This window comes from Thermobia domestica, chromosome 15, assembly GCF_964235325.1.
Source record: "Thermobia domestica chromosome 15, izTheDome1.hap1.1, whole genome shotgun sequence".
NCBI classification, from domain to species: domain Eukaryota; kingdom Metazoa; phylum Arthropoda; class Insecta; order Zygentoma; family Lepismatidae; genus Thermobia; species Thermobia domestica.
In genome coordinates, this window is record NC_137468.1 from 179,289,044 (window position 1) to 179,302,651 (window position 13,608).

Sequence of the window (13,608 nt, forward strand, 5' to 3'; positions counted from 1 at the left end):
CCCAGTACCATATATATACCGATAGGACATGCCTTAGTCACAAGGTGACATGAGTGAAACACTAAACTATTCGATTGACACCTGCGGCCTTGTCAACACTAGAGAAAGTTACAAAGTGATTAAGTAAATACGGAACATAGTTCATACAAAGTATAGCGATGTATGAAGTTTCCGTTTAATACGACTTGGATAAAGGATACATCTGAAATAGCAACAAAGAAATATATAATGTTTTCTCTGGATAATTTGGATTAGTCCAGAATTCGAAGACGTATACGTTGGTAAGTCCAACTTTTTTTTCTTTCTTTCTTCGGATTCCCAATAAAACAACACCTTCGCTAGACATGTTCAGTATACACATTGCCTTACATACAGAACAATACATTAGTTATTAATGCATGTCTGAAATAATAGTGCTTCGTATAGAATTTTACTTCATCCAATCGTAATAGTATAAAGATAAAAAATATTGCGAAGGTTAATGTTCTTATTACAGAGAAAAAGAGTTGAAATGACTTAACACTAACAAACATTTTCTTTAAACAGAAATAATATTTTATTCTAATTTATGGGAGAAAGAAATAATTTGTAGTACAGTATCTTTATTAGGGTTATATATTCGTACAAAAGAATGTAAATACAATTGGGTCTGTCTTCAGAAAGGACGTACTTTTAGCCACAACCTACACTGCTTCTTTTCACTGTCTTCCAAGCAGAATCCTGGTTTTGTTTTGATGCACGAAATACCTGAAACGAAAATCAGAAAATATTTAAAATATTAAATTCAGTGTGCTTAACTTGGTTGTACTTAACAATACAAAGTATCTTAACATTTTTGAGATTAAATGGACAAAATCTATTCGGTCAGGTATGGACTTTTGAATTGCATGTAGAAAAACTAAAGTGTTTATTGATGCTGAACAACTCAAAATGTATTACTATTCAAAAGTAAGTGGGTACCCCAATGGTGTTTGGGGTACCATGGGGTACCTAATGTCTGTATTTTTTAGATATGTGGAAATGTATGTCTCTAAAATGTAAGGAACTGACATTTGTTTACCTAAAACCTCAACTCGGTAAGCCTTAGGGATATTGAGATATGGGAAAATAAAGAGCGACACCATAGAAGTGTGGGGTTTGCGTACTAGGTGGTGCAGTTTCGGAAACGTAATTACGAGGGCTTACAACACCTCAAAAGTAGTATCAATTAAATACACTACACACGCCGTCATGGGGGTTTTCGGGTACCATGTTATTCGCAAACTCTCATTTCTAAATATTCTAAAATATGTCTTAATAACGTTTTAAAGAATGTTAGATGTGTGTGTTTACCGAAACCGCAAGTCGGTACGCCTAACAGTTACCGAAATATGGTGAAATAAAAAGCGACACCATAGGTACGTGGAGCTTGCATAGTAGACAGTACAATTTAGAAATTTAATTAAAATATGACTATCAAGATATTGTCAAATAAAGGGAGGATCCATATAGTTATGGGGTTTTCGTGTTAGGTGGTAAAATTTCCCAAAACCGGTCATGGAAAGTTAATAAGCATCAGTAGCAATTTCATCTTAAAATAATTAGGTATTTCCATGGAGTTTAAGAACATCATGGGGTCTACCAAGATTAAATTTTAAAAGCTTTGTAAAATATATTTTGACATTTGTAAAGAGTATTAGAAATATGTATTTACCTAAAACTTCCAGCTAGTACATCTAGCAGCTACAGAGACAATAAAAGCGTATTAGATCTTGAAATTTCAGAAAACAATTATTGATCCTAAGAAAATTTAAATAAGATGGTACTTATATGGGTTAAGTGAGTACCTCAGACTCGTCATTACAATTTCGATCGAAAGATTAATTCAGCTCTAAATTTTCTTTGGACAATTCCAAGCGTTCATCGGGCTCTGAAATAAAGTGAACATTTTTTGTCAATATCTAATATAGCAAGCGAGATATAAGGAATTATGCATTTTATGACGTCGTAAAAATAGAGACCCACATGGATTTGTACTTTTGAGTATTTGCTGTAAGAAGAAGAAATTTCAGAAAACAACCGTATATACCTTAATAGACAATTAAATGGGCGGGGGCACGGGGGCTTAGTGGTAGAGTGCTTACTTCTGGTGTATTGGGTTCTTGGTTCGATCCACGGTCAAGTCAGTTTGTAGTGCACATCATATTCGTGAGTTTTCTCAAGGTACTCTCTTTCCTCCCACCTTTGCATTCCATCAATTCTATCAACAACATTCACTTGCTTTAATCATAATCTCCCTGAGACTAAAATGCGTAATCGTGGGTCGCTACACTGAAATATTTCCTTTTATTTAATTTTAAAATTAAATAGGGAGTTAAGTATGATAGCATCTCTACGGGTTAAGTGAATACTCCAATAGTTTCTGCAAAAAAGATTAGTTAAATACCCTACCACTAAGCTACTGTGTCCCCGCCCACTGAATTGTCTATTAAGGTATATACAGTAGTTTTCTGATTTTTTTTTCTTATAGGAAAGACCCAAAAGTACAAATCCGTAAAGATCTCTATTTTTACGTCATAAAATATATAATTCCTTATATCTTGGTTACTATCTTAGATATTGACAGCGAATTTTCATTCTTTTGCACAGCTCGATGAACCCTTGGAATTGCCTGAAGAAAACCTAGGACTGAACTAATCTTTCGATCGAAATTGTACTGAGGTACTCATTTAACCCATAGAAGTACCATCTTATTTAATTTTGTTGCCACCAATAATTGTTTCCGAAATTTCAAGATCTCGTACGCCTTTATTTCACAGTGTTTCTCCAGATGTTAGATGTACTAGCTGGAAGTTTTGAGTAAACACATATTTCAAATACTGTTTACAAATGTCAGATTATATTTTCAAAAGCTTTTAAAATTTAATTTTGGTAGACTCCATGATGTTCTAACACTCCATGAAGATATCTAATTACTTTAAGATGAAATTGCTACTGGTTTTTATTAACTTTCCATGACCGATTTCGGAAATTTTAGTATCTAACACGAAAACCCCTTAACTGTGTTGGTCCTCCCTTTATTTGACAACATCTTGATAGCCGTTAGTCATATTTTAATTGAATTTCCGAATTGTAGCGTCAAGTATGCGAGCCCCACATACCTATAGTTTATTTTCCCATACCTCGGTATCCGTAAGGCTTACCGAGTTGCAGTTTTCAGTAAAAAAAATCAGTTCTTTACATTTTAGAGACATGTATTTCCATATATCTAAAACGCAGAAATTAAGTATCGCATTGGAACCTCATTGGAGTACTCACTTACTTTTGCATAGCAGAATAAAAACGCCAGTGGTTCTCACTTTAAGGTTGAAAACACTATTTTGTCTCTTCTCTGAGCATCGTGAATCTGTCGGAGCTGTACCATATTTATAAAGACTCACTGATCCTTCCTATAATGACCATGTAGTTAGAATTAAAAAAAGGAGTAGCCGTTGGAGGAAAAACAATATTTTAAAATCCTTGCGCCAGTAGTCGTCACCTTAAAATGAAAATGTTCCAGTAGTAGTCAGTATTTTCTACCAGTGTTCGTCACTCAAATAACTTGACATAATTTATTAAAAAACGCACTGTGTATCAGTTTAGGGTTAAGAATACAATATAAAGTAGTAAGCTTAATACTTTGCATCACTTTTAGCACGCAAGAAATAAAATAAAAACGTTTTTACATACGTCTTAAAGCAATTTCAGAGAGAAAAATGTTAACTGAATTCAAAAGTTAACTGTATATCACTTCCACGTTAAGAGTACAATATTAAATACTATGTTTAATAACTATACGTCACTTTAAACTCTCAAGAATGAAAATAAACGTTTGTACATACATTTTAAAAACAATCTGAGAAACAAAATAAGTTAACTGAATTCAAAATTTAATTATACATCACCTTAAGTTTGAGAATACACTATAAAATACAGAGATTAATAAAAAATGAAATCTTTAAGTTTAACGTCCCACGGTTATGCCGGTTAGGCAAAAGGAGACGGTGATAATGAGAAATGAGTGAAATGGTGGAATAAAGAAAGTGGCAGGAAACGGGAGAACCCCGAGAAAACCCACGAGAACGGTGTTTGTCCACTACAAAGTCCACACGGCGCGAGTTGGGATCGAACCAGGGACCCCAAGCACCGGAGGTGAACGCTCTACCACTGAGCCGCCGCGCCCCCCTGAGATTGATAACAATGCATCACTGAAGAATGAAAACAAAAATGTTTTAGCTACCTATATTGTATTTACATGTTACCGGTATTTCTCATTAACTTTTTTCTTTTTTTTTTTTTTTTTGATACCTCATGATCAAGTGTAGTGATGCGCAAGAGAAAAGATTTGAGATTGTCTCCTCTCGAAAAGGTGCCGCGAAAGTTATGTCTCGTCTCGAAAACTGGATCCGTTTCTATTGGAAGAGATCTATCTCGTCTCGAATTTCGTAACAAAAATTCTGTCTCGTCTTGTCTCGTGCGCATCCCTAATCGGGTCCATAGCCAAAAACTTCATTTCGGAGGTGGTTCGATAGGGCTTTGGGATATCCGAATTTAGATATAGATAATCGATATCGACAAACTATCGAAACTTGTTCGAAATATCGAAAAATACAGCAATATCGAAATATAAACAATATCAAAAATCGAAAATATAGTAATATAAAAGAAATCAAATATATCGATCAAAAATGGATATATGATCTTGGAATACGATTTGGTGGAATAATGAGGGAGAAAAATAATCATTGATTAAATATTAAATTGAAAAGAAATAAGAGCCTGACGCTCAAATACTTATCTATCCGGCACCCATCTTGATCCCCATAAAATATCATGAAGTGCTTGATTGATTCTAAACCCAATAATAGTAATAGTAATTTAACAATAAACACAGAATATATAATTTACGCACCTTGAAATGTAGAAATTAATGATTGTAATCCCCAGCTTTCCAATAGACGTTTGATTTCTCCAAATGAAGATTCGGATATCTTGTTTCTTCTCAAGCAATAATGGGTTACAATAATCAGTTGCAGTGCAAAGCCAAGTCACTAAGTTAAGCATGCCAATAAAGAATTCATTAGTTAGATGCATACTAAATCCTACGCATGTAAATCCGAATCTACTTGTACTAAATTGTAAATTTAAACAAACTAAATTATACTACTTTGGAAAGCGTCTCCAAATATAATGTTTTCATTCTAAAGTGAAGGAATTTTTAAAATCGGATGACCCGTTTGCGCTGTACACTCTCTATGCGCCCAATGTGAAATGAAAATGCAACATTGCCATTTACCTGAACCCACAACATAAGTGAGTGAAGTTACTGTCTTTTACGCTAACATGTCGATGGCCAGACCCCGTTTCAAACAGTAACTTCATTCACTTATGTTGTGGGTCCAGGTAAATGACATCGTTGCATTTTCATTTAAAATTGGGTGCATAAAGAGTATACAGCACAAACATCTCGTCCGATTTTTTTTAAAAAGTGTTCACTTTAGATTGAAAACGTCATATTTCGAGATGTTTTTCGAGTATACCATCAAAAGGAACACTCGAAGATAGCCAATAACTGTGTTTTTTTCGTTGTTGGATATCATTTGTATCAATGCATATACTATTTATGTGTTTAATAATCCAGAGTGGCATAAAAAGATCTGACAAACGCTATAGTTTTCTCCAACAACTTGGCATGGAACTTATCAGAGAAAATGTGGACGAAAGAGCTAAGGATCCAATTGGTCGCCAGAATCACGTTGCCACAGCAATAGAAAATGTTTTGGGACACAGTCACAAGAAGTGTTACAGAAGTGAAAGAACCAAAAACAGGAAGAGGAAGATGTGTTATTTGTTGCAAAGAAGCCAGATCAAAAAAATATTCAATCGAAGAAAGTTGCAAAAACAACAAATTTATGCGCAAAATGTGAAGCGTTTTTTTTTTTTTTTTTGTGGAAAACATAGTAAAAAGAACCAACGTACGCCTCGCTTGTAAATGCAATATTATTGTTTCAGAGTACCCGATAAATGACTTTTGGCAGATAATATAATAAAATAATATACTTCTACTCTGTAGTTTTCACCAATGAAAATAACGTATGTTTGTACTACCATATTCTTATTCTTGTAATTAGGAAAATATGCTAATAGCATTTCTTTGGTTTTAAAATATATTATGAGAATAACAAATAAAAATGTTAACATACATAATAATTGTTCTGTTCGTGGCCTTTAGTTGCCTTAGTTTACGTTTAGTACAAAATATAGTAGCAAATTAAATCTTCTGGGACAGATAATTACAATTTATGTGGTGGACATTTCTTAACCCTCCCTTGGTGCACGATGTTACGCGCAACACCTTGTTGCACGTAGAGTTAATTTAGTACTTTTAATAACACGCGTGTTAATAAACCAAGGCAAATAAATATCTCAACAAACGAATATAGTTCTAATCCTGTTTTAGTAAAGTAAATATAATATATATTCTTCCAGAATATTGCAACTAAATTTATATTTGAACAAAAAATATATCTCGGGAAATTTTATTTCTATAGAAATCACATCTCGATAATAATAAATTTTAGCAACGTAAACTGAACTCAAAGCCTGAGGTACTAGCCAAATTATACAAATAACTAATGTATTAGATAAACATGATCACTAGAATAATATGTAAAAATTAAAATAGAAATAGTGGAGAGGGAGTAGAGTAATAAACGTAAAATTAGTAACAACGTGAATCTACAAACACAATATTTAATAAGCTATACAACCTTAAGCATGTCCCAGATTAACGCTGCACTACCAATTCGTTCATACTTTATTAATGCTTAAGTGTGTACTTCTCGTTGTACACTCGGTTCTAAATTCGTAGAAATATACTTATTGCAAATTTCGTTTTAAATCCTAACATTCTTGACTAAATATTAACCAAAAGAAAGATACGTATGTGACGTTACGTATATAACAGAAGAAGAAAAAACAACGTTGAGTATCGTATAAAAGCCGTGTAGAAATGTTTTATGGGCACAGGTCTTTTGAAATGAGTGTGCCCTCAAAATAACTAATTAATTTTGGACAACTCATATCTTAATGCCTTTGGTGTAGTGGGTTTGTGTGTTTCTTCACGAAAATAAATCTCCGCGTATTTGAATTTAGCTAGTAAATGGAAAGAGGAAATAAGCTTATTGTTATGACACAAGAACTACTGATGCAAGATCTGACTATTTACTAAACTTTTTCCGGTAACACCCGACCCAAGTTAATTGGTTAAGTGCTTAAAGTTTAATGGGGACTCCCGTACTAAAAGTATTTAGCCCCGTCACAGAAATGCTAACGAAAGACACAAATTATAGTAAGTTCTAAAAAATTCTCCAAGATCTGGGTAGTTTGGGTATTCTACAAAAGTGTGCCGAATACTCAGTAAATGTATACATTCTTGGCAATATAGGCAGTTATAGTCACGCACCAAATTCATAATTGTGTGATATCCAAGTGTCCAATACATAAGCGAGTCAATACCTCTCAATCTTAACAAGCTGTGTGAGCTGAGGTCTGCCAACAACCCAAAAGAGATTTAACAAAGAGGAAATTATTTTAATTTGTCTGGTTTCATTCTCTTTGGGCTCAGTGGTAGAGCGTTCACCTCTGGTGCTTGGGGTCCCGGGTTCGATCCCAGCCCCCGCCAAGTGAACTATGTGGTGGACAAACACCGTGTGCGTGGGTTTTCTCGGGGTTTTCCCGTTTCCTCACACTGTCTTCATTCCACCATTTCATTCATTACTCATCATCACCGTCTCCTTTAGCCTAACCGTCATAACCGTGGGACGTAAAACTCACAGATTTCATTTCATTTCATTATCTTTGCCAGTGAGAGAGTATCCCTTGGAAGTAAGATTACAGGACGGAAAAGAGTGAGCCAGTTCTAATGCTGCGTTCCTGATGGGTGTGTCAACACATTAATTACTTCGAGTGGCGACATGTCATGGCATGTCTTTCGAGCTACCCCGTGTTTTAAAGAGCAATAAAACGCGTCCTGGCAAAATAAAATTACTTGTGCACTCTTTGTTGATGTTACTGTTGTTGTTTATTTTTTATCCTTATTATTTTTCCTTTTTTTCCGCTTGTTGACATTTTCTTGTGTAAAATTGCACAATTAGCTGCATCTGGGTATCTGTTCAATAAATAATTAAATAAATAAGGATCCGATGCTAGGACTCCATGTATTATGCCGTTTGTCCTTTCCAGTTAATTACAAATACTTAACAACTCATAATGTACCACTATTTTCTAAAATTACGCAGGCAGGGTAAACGTAAGCAGCCCTGAGTGCCTTTCAAAGATATGAATTTCTAAGCATCCACGTATTATACAAGTTAGTTGCAGAAGCAAAGCGTATTTAAATGTTAAGAGTAATCAAAATCTTCAGAAATATTCAAATTTTATTTTTTGATTGAAGTTAACTAATTCAGATGTTCACGCGTTTATAACTTACCTTTCTATTAATGGAGAAGGGAAATTTATGGTAACAAACTGATCGAGTTTTGGTTTAATATTAGATGGCTACTTTTAAGTAAAAAATTACGAACTCTTAACTACCATCTATTACACGGCAAAGAATATGATTGAAAGTTGAAGTTTTTCCGGAAGAATGTAGTGCATTTTATATAATTTCATATCATTAAGTAGACAGTAATCTTAAGGAAGTTAATATTACCTTCCCAAAACGCTTAACTCTGCTCTTGATGTAAGCAGTATCTCAGGTTCTGTGTCAAAAGTCTCTTTACAATAATGTCTCTAATGTAAGGAACAAAACAGTACATCTAATTCGAACACGATCAATACGTTTTAACAAGAATAAAATTTGAGTTATTGTGATAATTATAACAGAAACAATATTATTGTTATTTTAGTAAACTGGATAAAGTGCGAATTTTATATTGAAAGGGATCTAAACTCTTTGGCTGTATTACAGAGATGTGTTGGAGATGAAATCTCTTCATCTGAAACTGAATAAATATCCCAAAAAATCCTTGCTATATTTTATCCCTTAGCTATATAGAAATCAATATTTAACCAAAAAGTTCCACTATTTCTTCTTGTAGCTGATAGCAAAACGGCAAAGTTTTAATTTCGTTTATAAGTGTGCGTTCATGATTATAGTATTTTAGGATTTGGTGCCACTGCATGGAAATGGTGCCACGGATTAACAAAAAAATTCCAAGAACGCCAGTATTTTATTATAAGCGATATGACCATTGTCATGCACGAAATATGAATTTATTTTCCGGGGAGTTGAAAGTCATCCAAGGGTTCAAATTCAATATGAGAGTAAATTATAATATAGTATGTTAAATAATGCCTAAAATTAAACTACATTTACCGAAAAGTTGGAATTTTGTGTGATACAGTGCTCTAGGAGCCATCTCCTGCGAGAGTCCTTGCCTACACGAAATAGGTTAATTGCTCTGAAAGACAGCAACAGTGTCTAATAATAAGAAGTATTACACGATTCACAAATCCAGCCCTTACATATTATAGGTTTGTTTCCCACATTGTTGTAGTCTATTAGTATTTCTTTCACGAAACAGATCAGTTTGATATATTTGAACGAATGCCACAATTATATTAAAGCTTTTTCTTGCAATGAAATTTTTCCTCCTTGTTTTCAAGTCGCATCCTTGGTATTGAGACAATTTTGTATATAGGGTTCTACTAACTAAAACTTTTTTATAAGTTTTCGTTTATCTTCGTGCCAGACTGAAAGAAATGAGTTAATCGAAGTTTGAGTGCTCTAAAGTCATAATTGCTTAAGAATTTTGAAAACACTATTGAAACATTGGCAGCTTGGTGTTTATTTTTTTTAAGTTTTTCCCAGTTCATTAGCCTCGAATGCCAATCCTGGATCATCTTATGGAGAAAATTCTGAAGTGGTAGGGCTTGAGGCAAATGTTACGTCCAGATACACTGGAAATTTGAATGGATATATTCATGCTTTCTTAAAAGCAGAAATTCAGTTCTATTGTCTGCAGACAAGCTTCACTGAATAAGTACGTAATTTGACGCTCTTGTTGTTGTACCAGTCCAATAACATTGTAGGTGCCGACTATTTTCGTCCAGCAAGAAAGCATCAAAGATTTGGACTATCTTCGAGCTTCAAGGTTTTGAAAAATCCTTAGTTCATTGGCTGTATTTATCTGTATAAGGAGCTCCTCCGTGGCTAAGCGGTTAGCGTACGCGCCTTTGGCGTGGGAGAGCCGGGTTCGATTCCCGGCGGGAGCTCATGTGGTTCGGATTCCACGTTAATCAGTAGGTCCACGTCTCATATAGCCTCGCTGCTGAAAGGGACGCTAAACTAAAATCAACTCAACTCAACTCAATTCATCTGTATAGGCTTTTATGTTCTGATAAAGATAATAAGTTGTACTATCACGCAGCAGCACTAAGTTTATATCCATTTCCCAGAGCCTTAAATAAGGTTAACCGTCGCTGTTCTATCCACAGACCACGCATTCCTCTAATTTTGTAGTGTACTATTGAACTGTAAAGATATAAGCGTATCCTGGATACTTATGTAGTGTGTAACAAACCATACTATGCCTTCCAACTAATATCATTTAGATTTTAAAACTATAATTTGCTAGAGGTGTTATTGAATCCATATACTGTATATCCAATAACGCCGAAGCTGTGCTGCCTGAACCAAGTGCAAAATCTGTGAACTAAGTAAATACATTTCTCATGGGCCATTAAATCCTACGAGAAAATATAACGTACGACAATACCATATTTTGTTTGTTCATACCATCGTCCAATAGTAAACACTACAAAGATTATTGCGCGAATACAAAACACGCCGCGCTAAGTTAAGGTACTAAACATGTTGGAGAAAGATACATTTGGATTGCGGATATTTAAAAGCACGAATGATACAGTTGGGTTGATGAGAATTATATCAGAACGAGATCGGGATGTAAAGGATACGTTACGATTGTGCTTCATTTCTGTCAAAAATGTTTTGACGGGATCAATTGGACGAAACTTAGGAAAATATTTAAAGAAGTTGGAGTCAAATGGATTCATGTCTTTCGCTGACCACACCAGATTTGAGAACATTCAGGAAGTGTACAATAACATTTACGGTATTCACAAAAATATATAATAACAGTGTTACCATAGTATACATATGACGATATTCTGGTACAGATTACGGCTATTTGTGACGTAAGGTCCACAGTTTGAATATTTATATAACCAAGGTCTATGACTTATCAAAATACATCTAAACACTTCATTTAGTTATCACCTTTTTTATTGTAGTACGTAATAAATTAGACATTGATACACTTTTAAATATTGTACATACAGTTGTCACGAGATGGATCCTTCGTTTATGTATTATTTATTTTCGTTGCTATGACGACTTACAAAACGGTGTCTCTTAACAAGACTGTACCTGTTGTTTTCACAATGTATACGGTAATCTATACTACCACGGTTTCTGTTCCATGAAGACCTCCTGTCATCATCCTTTTTGGAAGACTTACTCTGGTCATCTGATGTGTCTCTGTACTGCTTCTTAGAAATAGCCTCATCGCTGTCCTGCGGATAACTTTTATCTAACTTCTTTCCTTTTCTGTCAACCCATTCTTCTCTTCGGCGATCGTTTTGACTCCCATTTCCGTACCTCATGCTCTTTCCTCGGAACTTATCTCTCCGCTTGCGATCCTTTTCATCATCGCTCTTTCCCATGTTTAGCCTCACAACATTATCAGAACTAAATTCCTTGCTTCCATTTGCTCAAGGATTTGAAAAACAGGAAGAGAATCAAGGCACTGTGAGTCACTGTTTGTCTGTGAACTATCATTGGATGGAAAATTTCGACTAATTCTGGAATCATGCGGATTGTCTTGGGAACAATCATCGTTCTCAGCATCTTCGTTGTTTTGATCCATTGCACCTTGCTCTGTATGATCGTTAACTTTAGCCTCAACAACTTTTACGGAATTTTCAAGTAAAGACTGCTTCAATATCTGCGCCACTTCTTGTGCTAATGGCGGATGTATTCGCTCAATTAGTGACAGAGTAACTTGTACGAAAAGATCAGCTGTCTTTGAGGATATCATTCCTATATTAGCACTTATTTCAGGAGTATTTTCACTTTAATTAACACTCATTTTAATATTTAGGAGATGTTTTCTTGTCTTCTCACAAATCTCCTGAACTGCTGAGGCGGCAACCACCAATTTATAACGACCACTAAATATGTATTACTGTGAAAAGCACTTGTTTGTAATTACCTTAATGCTTGTTTTGCATATTTTGTATGTCGTTATAGCGCTCAGTCCGTATAGTTCTATAATATAGGTTAAAGTTGTAAAAACTACATTTAAACACTTCATTTACGTATTACCGTTTTTATTGTAGTATGTAATGAATTAGATATTGACACACTTTTAAACATTGTACATACAGTTGTCACGAGATGGATATGTCGTTTATATATTATTTATTTTCGTTGCTATGACGACTTACAAAACATGCCATATCTCTACCACAACAAAATATCAATCATAATGACAGAAAATAAATTAAATCTATTTCTAAACAGCTTATGCAGATTTTAAAAGCACCTTTTCCCGGAAATACCAGTTATTATATAAAAATTACACAACTCCATTACGGATACCATTCAAAATAAATGGTTAGATCGTCTCAAAAAACTAAATTTAAAAAGCAAAGTAATGAAACGTATATAATGATGACAGTAGAAAAATAAATGGAAAGATAGATAGCAGGTGATCTGACGACATGAGAAGAAAGTATAGATGACTAATATGTGAAACGTGACCAGCTGAGTCTTTTCTATAAGGTGAATGTGTCTGCACTTTCCTTTTTCTTTACTGAAATGTATTATTCAAGTCTTAGAGTGATTGATTTTAAAAACAAAAATTGTGTTCAGCGAAAGGCTATATTGATACTTTCAGGGCAACTCATAGAGTACACTAAAACTTTACGAAAACAGTGTTTAGCTTTTATATTGCCTCGAACACCCAACCGCATCCTAGGTAACAGGCAAGTGGCAATGAGATTATTTTTTTAACACACGAAAGCACTTTTATAATGCATTCTTCCTTCGTATTGGAAAGATATGGATCTAAAGTTTAAGATCGAGACTATATGAAGAAAGGGTCTACAGTTTAACGTATCATCTAATCCACCCTAATGCGTTCAAATTTATTTCGTCCCCGAAACATGAAACCCATAATTAAGTATGAAATCCAGGGATGTGTCTTGCGTTTCGCTCAAGGCCATCCTGGTTCAATGACAGAGCACGCACCTCTGATGTGTTGTTTTTCTTGTTCAATCCTTGATCTCAGCAAATGTGCTTTTACTGTGGAAGCACAGTGTGTGCGCTTTTTCTACGGTTTTCCAGCTTCTTCTCTCTTACCACAGTCATTATCACCATCACCTTCTCCCTAAGACTTGAATCAGAATCAGGCACACTAAAAATTTAATAATTTCTGTTCAACGATACATCTCAAATTGTCAAAAGCTTATAACATGGTTTTAAATCATACATGTTCCATATTA